Below are 9464 nucleotides of genomic sequence, written 5' to 3' on the forward strand. Positions count from 1 at the left end.
AAAAAAAAAAAAAAAAAACAAAAGTCCTTCTCAAATTAAAAAATATAAAAAATAAAAGCTTCCTTACAATGTGCAAATATAGCTAATAGTCAATTTAGGAAGAAAAATTACTTTCATGTGATCCACTGCACCATTTAATAAGCATTTATTGTCCACCAGGTACTGATCTACATGATAAGCACACAAAACGAAGAAAACAACAATGTGCGTGCCCATATTCCAATGTGGAAAACAAATACATAAAATATTAGATAGTGTTATGAGATAAGACTATACAAAAAAAAGAGAGAGAAGACTGTGGAAAAAAAAAGTGGGAGAGGGGACTAAAGAGGAACATAGACATTGAAAAGAACTGCAGATGAGTACTCAGGTAAGGGCTCTACCCAGCTCACATTCGTGAATACATGTGAAGAGAGGGACAAGCCAAGGTAAAACACTGGGTAGCCCCCAAGACAGGAATGTGTTCAAAGAAAAACAAAAGGTTGAGGCAGCTGCAGTACAATGAGAAAATAAGGCCCTCCAAGTTAGATTTCTCTAAGATTCTCTAGGGAAGCAAGGCTGGAACTTAGACCAGACCTTGTATTCAGTGCAAGGACTTTCAGGTTTAGGAGGCCACTGGGGAATGAATATAAGGGTCTGATTCAGGTTTTAAAAGGATCATTTGCTGTTGTGTGTAGGAGAGAAGGTGGGAGGAATATTATAATGAAGGCAAAAGTGGAAGCAAGGAGACCACTTAGGAATTACTACTGTAGACTAGATGAGAGATAGCAGGGGCAAAATGAATTATGGGATTAGGCAATACACTGAACATGAAGTAACACAAACAGATGTGAACTAAGTAAAGATGACTCCAAGTACTGGTGCCATTTATTAAGGACAGGGAAACACCAGATGGGAGCAAATTTAGGGGTGTACATGAGATCAGAAAGAATCAATACTTCATTTTTGGTCATACTAAGCTTGAGACGGCTTTTAGATATCCAAAATAGAAAGCTGAGAAGATGGCAAAATACAGTAGTTTAGGCTTCAGAGGCAATGTCAGAGCTAATACAACTTTCAAGGTCATCAGCACACATACCAAGTCATAGTTTGAAGGAGCTCCCCTCAGCCATATAAGCAGATATAACACAAGTCAAGAGACTCAGTCTGGGGTATTAAAGGTGCTTCTATTGACTTACATAAATTCCAAGTCATGATACTATGCCTTTATTGCTGTAATACATATGAAATAAAACAACTGAGATGGACAAATTTACAATACATTATTTTCAAAGGATGAGTTCCACAGTATCATTTATAGTTCTGGTTTTGCCCAGATATAAAGAAACACACTGTAGAGGGAAAGTAAGTAGAGAAACAAGTAATCAGGGAATAAGTCCCGGTTCTTGATTCCCTTCCCCAACAACTGATCCTGTGTGAATCATTTCACTTCCTTGTGCATGTATTTTCTCATGAAGTGACAACTGAACTTTTTCACTTATCTTCAGAAGGGTAGAAAAGACTGCCTAATAAAAAGCATGTGTGAACATTAACATTTTAAGTTCTAAATCAATTTTTTTCTAAAAAGTCATTAGATACTCATCCACCACCAGACAATTAAAACAATGGATCCAGGTAAATAGCACTACATGTAAGTTCAAGCTTGATAACTAGGCTCAGAACTGGCAATTCGAAGAGTAACAAGGTATTTTGTGTGCTAAGTTTCAGAAAAGCATACTTTACCTATGTTTATTTGAAGCAGATAGATCTACTTCCATACTGTAAATATAGTAATATATTTTCTATTGCTGATAACAGATATACATATATATATGTATGTATATATATATATATATATATATATAAATGAGTAAGAGTGAAGAAAAGATACATATTTTTGACAACCAAATATTGAAAATCAACTCTAAATACTGTACTAAGATTTGGTACATGCCCATAGCCTAATAATACACTGCACCTAAACAAATGACCAACTTGATAATAATCTATTACTAAATATACCTCTATTACAAGTTAAATATCAGAATTAAAGAAATCCACTGTCTCCCCTTTCACGTCATCCTTCCTTTCGGTCCCAATCTCTACCTGTACCACTCTATGCGTGCCCTTAAAACAATTAAACAGACCTGTTAAGATTTTTTGAAAATAGAGGCTACTGACTGACTGGCAGCACAGCTTATGTAGTCTTTTCTGGCCCCAGCTAAGTGAGCCAACTAATCGTCTGCACAACTGCTTTCCATTTCCTGAAAACCCCTGGCCCACACCCGTGAGGCTCACCTCAAAGTCTTTAAACTGTTGCACTCCATGACACACACATCCGATCATGATCGCTACCACCTGACTTCAAGATTTCATGAACCATGCATGAACACTGCATCACATACAGCATCAGGCCAAACTTGATCACATCTTCAAAGAGCCATCTGTTCAGCACATGTATGTTCTCAGCCTTCCAATCCCACCCTTCTGCCTGGCCAAACAAGGAGACATCCTGAAATTCCAAACCCTCTCTCACTACTAATTAAGAGGCAACCACCAAGCAGGTTTGGTCCACAGTGGAGTGCTGCACAGGTATCTCCTGTCCTGTCAGAGAGCTCTTAAAATCTTTTTGTAGAGAAGTTCTTTTTTTTTTTTTTTTTTTTTTGTTTCTTTTTTTAAAATGTATTTGGTACATGGTCTCACTACGCATCTCAGAATCCTAGTGATCCTCTTGTTTTCAGCCTCCCCAGGACTGAGATTACAGGCATCCACCGCCACGCGCCGACTCAGCGCACTGGGAGCGGGGCTGGCGCGGCATGTGGTGCCCGGGATGGAACCCTGATCCCGGAGCTTGCCTAAGCAGGCGCTCAGTCCACTGAGCTATCTCGCCGGCTCTTAAAAATCTTTTTCATTCATCCACGACGCTCGCTCCCACCTGACTGTTCCAAAGGCCTCGCATCCTCTTTGGAAGGGGGCCTCCCTAACTTGGCAACTGTCTCCACTGCCCTGACCTGAGACCCTCAAGGCTCCCACGCCCGTCCCGTTAAGGACCCACCCCTACCCCCACCTGACACCAGACGTCGCCCAAGCCTCCTCTCCAGTCCTCCACCCCCGGGCGCCCTTATCCCTCCCGGATCCCAACCGCGGCACAGCACGCACACCCTCCAGCCGGGTAGCCGGACGCGGCGCGAGTGTGCGGGTTCCGCCGCCAGGGTCCACGTCCACCCCGCGCTCGACGTGCAACTTGTGTCCTCATCCGCACGCGTGGCGTGGAGCGTGCGTGGAGCTGCCCGCCTCCCCTCACCGAGAGCCCGTACCTCCCTCCGCGCGACTGCGGCTCCACCCGGCTACGGCTCCCTCGGCTAGGCCACTCATCTGCGTCCCGGGCCCACCCGAAATATATACCCTCATCCGGGGGGCCGGGGCGGCGGGGCGGGCCGGGAGCGGGGGCCGAGGGCAGCGCCACCCCGGCTTCCCCGCCCCTCTCGCCGCGCTGAGTGGATAAGGTGCGGGGAGGAGCGGAAGCCGCTACCGCGACACGTCAGCGCCCGGGGCGCGGGCGGCGGGGCGGGACCTCCGCGCGTCACTCACGCTCTGATCCAATGGGACGGCTCGGAGTGGGTGCGCGAGCCGCACCGCCCTTCACGTGGGAGGGGCGCGGTCAGCGTGTCCGCTACCCTGGCGGGTCTTTGCGGGCTCCGGCGGGGGGACGCCACGCCCGGGCGGGTACAGCGAGCCCGGACGATCGCGCTGTGCGCGGCTGCACGTCGGCCCGTCGCCCTCCGAAGCCCCTTTCGCCCAACGGTGCGGGGCGCAGAATCCATCCAGAAGCGCGTCCCGAGCCGAGCGGGGAACCGCGACTCCGCAAGGCGGGTTTCGAACTCCACGCGGTGGCTGGGGAGGAAGGCCTGAGCGCTCTCCGACCCGGGTCCGACTTTGTTCGCCAGACACCGGGCCCGGATTTCCTCTCAAGGGGTGTTTGAGTGCCGGCCGGTGAGGCTAGGCCGCTTTCCTTCTGCCAACCAGACCCGAAAGGGGAAATGCAGGCGAAGGTTATTCGGTAATCTGGGCGAGCCAGCGCTACGCCTAGCGCGGCGGTGACCTCCAGGGCCAGTGTTTACCTGTCCTGTTACACAACCAGGAGATTGTACATTCAACACTGTGTCCACGGAAGCTTTGTGTGCGCTTAAGTTGATGTTGTATTTTACAGTTTTTCTTTATTTAAGCCCAAGAATTCACACAAATACCGAGACTTAGCATAGGATTTACAGCAATAATCCAGGCATTGATGCGCCTTTCTTCTCTTTGTATTTGGAAGGCAGACTTCATGTTTTAATTTTTCTTTTTCAGTGCTCCCCTAACGTCTTGCCTATTTTTCAGACTGTGGTGTCATTTTGTTTCAGAAATGTATAACTTAGCAAAAGGTGTAACTTGTGAATTACCAAAATGATAGGTAGGCTTCCTATTACAGTTTTTCCTGTTCTTGTATGGTTTTCATTAGGGCATTCCTGTCAGTTTATCTTACAAATTTATAACTTAAGAGGTGTAATTTACAAATTAAGTATTTTTTTCATTGCATAAATATGTTTTGCAGCTTTCAGAAATTTTAAAACTTGACCCAGCACAAAAGAACCCACAAAGTACACAATTCCGGAGGAATCCAGGAAGGGCCTGTTGGTCACAAAGTTGTTTGCCCTCTGATAGCCAGAGCGCCACGTCTCCTGAGAGCTGTAAATCTCACCAGCAGTACTGTTTATACGTGGCAACCCTGCCTCCTTGGGCCAGGAAGAAAATTAGGAAATTACTCCCAATTTATAAACTTTCAGTTGAAAATAATGAGGCTTCAACATAAAGTACAGAATCCCTTGGTCTGTACAGAAGGTGTCCTGAACTTGAACTACTCTATTAAGGGCAAACTAGCACATTTTTGATTAATAAAGAACAAATTTATGTTTCTTCAGAATGTGTTTATTGGGTTATTGTGCACTAGACCTTTGGTTGGTTACTACAGGGAGCCAAAATACACTATCTCCTTAAAGAATTTATAATGTAACAGGAGGCATGAACCTTCTTAAAGATGGACAAGTGTGAGCAACTGTGCAAATAAAGGACTTCAGGGCTGCAAGGAGTGTAAAGGGAAGGAAGAATTCTGAAAAGGATACGAAAAACCAAATTTGGGAAAGAGGCCAAAGGTGAGAGAGAGCCTTGTCTTAAGTGGTTGCCCCTTGATAAACAATCTTGGTAATAGAGACATACTTTCCTATGATGATACCTTCACCTTTTCTTTTCTGTTTTCAAAAGTTTCCAATCCGGAAAGTTTATTCTCCAGGGCTAATGGGACTACTGGCTCCAGAAATTCCCTTGTTTTAATTAGCACATTATTTACTTCATATTATAGAACTTTATCTGTGAACGCAGTGCTCCTCATACCCCAATTATCAGACTTGTAACCTTAAAACATTTCTGCATCTAAACTCTGAGCCATCAAACCTGACAGTGAAAATAGTTATTTCTCTACTTAGTTCCCTGTCTGGGTCCAACTTCAGTTTGCAGGACACATGGGTGAGGGAAGTCACCCCTGCTCTGGTGGCCAAGCAGGGACCACTGCCTGGAGCCTCCCACCCCATGTGTCATGGCTCCCTCATCCAGGAAGGTGCCCAGGACCTGAGCTGATCTCACTGCTGCCGAGTGCCCAGCGGCACACCAAGGGCACCGCTCCTGGTAGTGGGTAGGTGAGGCCCTTACTTCCCGGCAAGCTCCAGCACGCTCTTCGCCAATCCCATGGTGAATATGGCGCAGCTCAGTCTCACGCATGAAGGCTGGGGGCATGACCACCTTGTTCCTCTGGTCCACATGAACTTCGGTCACACCCTTCACACAGTGCTTGGCATCCAGGGCCTTGATGGCCTCTGCAGTCCCAACGTAAGGCCACTTGCCGCCCTCTTCCTGCTCGTGGCCCACAGTAACCTCAACACCTCTGAGCACTTTGGCTGCAAGGACAGGTGCGATGCAGCACACGCCGATGGACTTCCCAGCCTTGTGGAACTCCTTCAAAACTTGCACCACATGGAGCTGGGGAAGATGGCTCAGTAGAATAAGCACTTCCCTGGCAAGCGCAAGGGCCTGAGTTCAATCCCCAGTTCTGCCAAAAAAAAAAAAAGACTTGCACCACATGCTCATTGACTCTGCAGTCCTTCCTGTCCACAGCAAACGTGCTCAGGTTTTTGGCAGCTCCGAAGCCTCCAGAGATGGCTGCATCATGGTTGGCTGTGCTGGGCTGGGCCAAGCTGCTGATCTTGCCTCTGGCGATCCTTCCAGACTCAAAACCTTCCTGCTCTGGTGCTCTAGTTCTCTAAAGATTGCCCCTCGGTGTGGTCCATCACAGGCATCTGAGGGATATCAGGGGCACAGATCTGGACCTCAGCTCCTCCATGGCTCAGGTGCACCAGGATCGCTGAAGCCTCAGGAATCTCTGGCCCATTGTAGACTCCGTAGCCAGACAGCACCAGCGCCCCTTGGGCCCCGGGATGCAGCGCCAAGCCATGCAGTGCCAGCGCGAACAAAGAGGCCGCCACCTGCTTTGACACCACCAGAGCCCTGACTGCAGCCATGGCGCAGGGACAGGGCAGTCAGAAGGTGACCTTCACCTTTTCTGACTTGTGTTATCTTCTTAGTGAAAAGGATCAATGGATTTGAATGTAGGAAAGAATTTAGGTAAGATTTCTAATACAAAGTTGCTATTAAATGCCATGTGTGCTGCCTGAGTAGAAGGATAAGGGTATTTTGCCTCAAATTTCCTGGTTCTTGTCCTTCTAGTGCTTCTTAAAAGCCCCACACTACTACATTTTGGCGTTTAAAACAGTGGTCAAACAGATGCTTATAGAAGAAGCTATTTATTGAGAATATATTCACATGGAAATTAAACATAAAGTAAAAGGCAGTATTTTGAACTGAGCAACAATTGGAGTTTTATTTCACTATTTTTTTAAAAAAGCTTTTTGCAGGGGGGCGGGGAGATGGCTCAGCGGAATAAGTGCTTCCCTGGCAAGCACAAGGGCCTGAGTTCAATCCCTGGTTCCACCAAAAAATAAATAAATAAATAAATAAATAAATAAAAAGCTTTTTGCAGGCCCAGTCCATTTTTCTTGCAAAATAATAAGGAATAAGATATTATTCCCACCCATTCTCGTACTGACCTTTATCAATGTTGTTATTTGAAAATTATGTAAAAAAGTGATGAACTCAAAAACACTGGGGGCTCTGTTGTGTGTGAATCTTATGAGTTGGAAGAACTAGTCTTGTTAATAATGTTACCTTCTTCACCTTTTTACACAGAAGTTCTTCCACTCCATAATTGTATTTTAATTATAGATAAAAGAAAAAATATGTCTTATTTATTTGTTTCAAAAGCTTGTTTCATGTTTATCAACTGTAGAAGAAAAAGACACAAAAACAAGGGTCAGAGGTGTAACTCAAAGGTACAGTGCCTGCCTAGCATGAGCTAGGTTGGATTCAATCCCATGCAGTGCCAAAAAAACCAAAAAACACCCATTTTAAGAAAAGAAAAAGCAATCTTATTTCCAAAAAATAAATGCCATGTGAAGCTGGGAATGGTGGTGCAAGCCTGTGATCCCAGGACTTTGGGAGACTGAGGTGAAAAGGTTGCAAGTTTGAACCACACCTGCCCAACTGGAGCAAGTGAGCAAGGCTGCCTCAAAAGTTCAAAAGGGATGGGGATGGAACTCAGTGTGAAGGCCCTAGCTGCAGTCTGCCCACCACCGCACATACAAAAACACTGATACACACGGGATTATTATTAAGATGTGCATACTTTAAGTGATATGATTTCACCTTGATTTTTAAAAAAGACAAACTTTCATTTGTTGGGCATGTGTGGATAGGTAGGTAACATTGTGAGATCTGGAAATTGCCTGAACTTCAGCTTCTTACCTTCAAAACTGACATAATACTTACAGTTCATCTTACAGAGTTGGAAAGAAATGAAAAAAGGCCTAGCCTACAATAACTAGTCAATAAAAGTTATGTGAATAAAAGAAAAAAAAAAGTGCAGTGGAGTAATGTTCTGTTAAACAGAATCATGTTGTAGTGGGAGATGTTTTAAATAGGACATTTAAAGACATTTAAGGGGGCCCAGCCCTAGCTCAGTTCTTTAAGTGGCTGCTTCCACAATGCTGGCAGCCTCAGTTTGCTGTAGTTCGATCCCCACAACACTCCAGCCATGCAAAAGTGCCCGGAAGGCATTCAAGGAGAAAAAAAAAAAAAAAAAAAATTCCTTATTAAGGGGCTGGTGAGATGGCTCAGTGGTCTAAAGCATCTACTTAGAACTAAGCTAAGCGAAGCACAGGGACCACGTTTCAATCCCCCAGCACCACATGCCAGCCAGCCCCTGCCCCCTGGTGGGCTGAGCTGGCCACACACAGAAAAATAAATAAATAAATAAATAAATAAATATTGAAAAAAAAATAAATAAAGACATTTAAAAACTCAGAAAGCAACCCAGCATAGTAGTGCACACCTGTAATCCCAGCCCAGCACTGAGGCAGGAGGCTCAGGCAGGGAGGCTGAGGCAGGAGGAGCTTCAAGAGTTCAAGACCAGCCTGAGGTACACAGTGAGCTCAAGGCCAGACCCTGTCTCAAAAAGACAAAAAAGAGCCCCCCCCCCCAAAAAGAATTTTTTTTTAAAAAAGTTCTTTTTTTAAAAATTTTTTTATTTATTTTATTCAGTGTGTGTGGCCAGCTCAGCTCACTGGGGGCAAGGCTGGCTGGCATGTGGTGCTGGGGGATTCGAACAGCTGTCCCTGTGCTTTGCTTTAGCTTAGCTTGTTCTAAGTAGGTGCTTTAGACCACTGAGCCATCTCACCAGCCCCGAAAAAAGAATGTTATAAATAGGTTTTGTTTTGTCTTTTAGGGATAGTGGTAATTTTATATACTGTTCCATGCTTTTGGACGTGAATTTGCTAAAATGAAAACTGTAATTTCAGAAAAGTAGATATTACTTAATAACTATCCATATGCCTAATTTTTTTGCTACCACATATGTGTCAGTCTATCCAAGCTTTCTTGTGTAGTTCAACCAGTAGTGATCTACCCAGATTTTCCCACTGGAGAGCTGGTACTGGTGAGGCAACATTAGAGAGAAGTGTTCCCTCCATTGTCCCAAGAGTAGTGGCTCCAGCTAGTCCATTCAACTTTTTTTAAGGCCTTCATTAATAGGTGCTTGCAGTTGGTTGACTTTTTTGGAAAAAATCAAGTTGTAAACTTTTATTACAAATTAACAATGAAGTCTTAAATATCTCAACTTGACCAGATATGAAACAATTTAAAAACTTTTAAAGGTATATTGAGAAAAACCAGGCTTTAAAAAAAAAAAACAGGGCTGGAGAGATGGCTCAGTGGTCTAAAGCACCTACTTAGAACAAGCTTAGCAAAGCACAGGGACCAAGGTTCAATCCCCCAGCACCACA

At 44.9% G+C, this 9464-nt stretch overlaps 1 long non-coding RNA gene and 1 pseudogene across 3 annotated transcripts in view; both read right to left on the reverse strand.

Annotated features, from left to right (window-relative positions):
- Positions 1 to 3523, reverse strand: part of LOC111812189 — a 10410-nt gene extending 6887 nt beyond the window's left edge. For 2 of the 3 annotated variants that reach the window (XR_002817762.1, XR_002817761.1), the window contains exons 1-2: positions 3297 to 3523; positions 2278 to 2423 (exon numbers count right to left, since the gene is read on the reverse strand). This is a non-coding gene — a long non-coding RNA (uncharacterized LOC111812189). Of the gene's footprint in view, positions 1 to 1722; positions 1788 to 2277; positions 2424 to 3296 lie in introns of those variants that run through there. The other variant, XR_002817763.1, reaches the window with a different exon arrangement.
- Positions 3524 to 5276: 1753 nt separating this feature from the next.
- Positions 5277 to 6590, reverse strand: LOC101580675 (annotated as a pseudogene).
- Positions 6591 to 9464: the final 2874 nt, after the last annotated feature.

The sequence above is a fragment of the Octodon degus genome, unplaced genomic scaffold (assembly GCF_000260255.1).
Source record: "Octodon degus isolate 3935 unplaced genomic scaffold, OctDeg1.0 scaffold00116, whole genome shotgun sequence".
Taxonomy (NCBI): Eukaryota; Metazoa; Chordata; class Mammalia; order Rodentia; family Octodontidae; genus Octodon; species Octodon degus.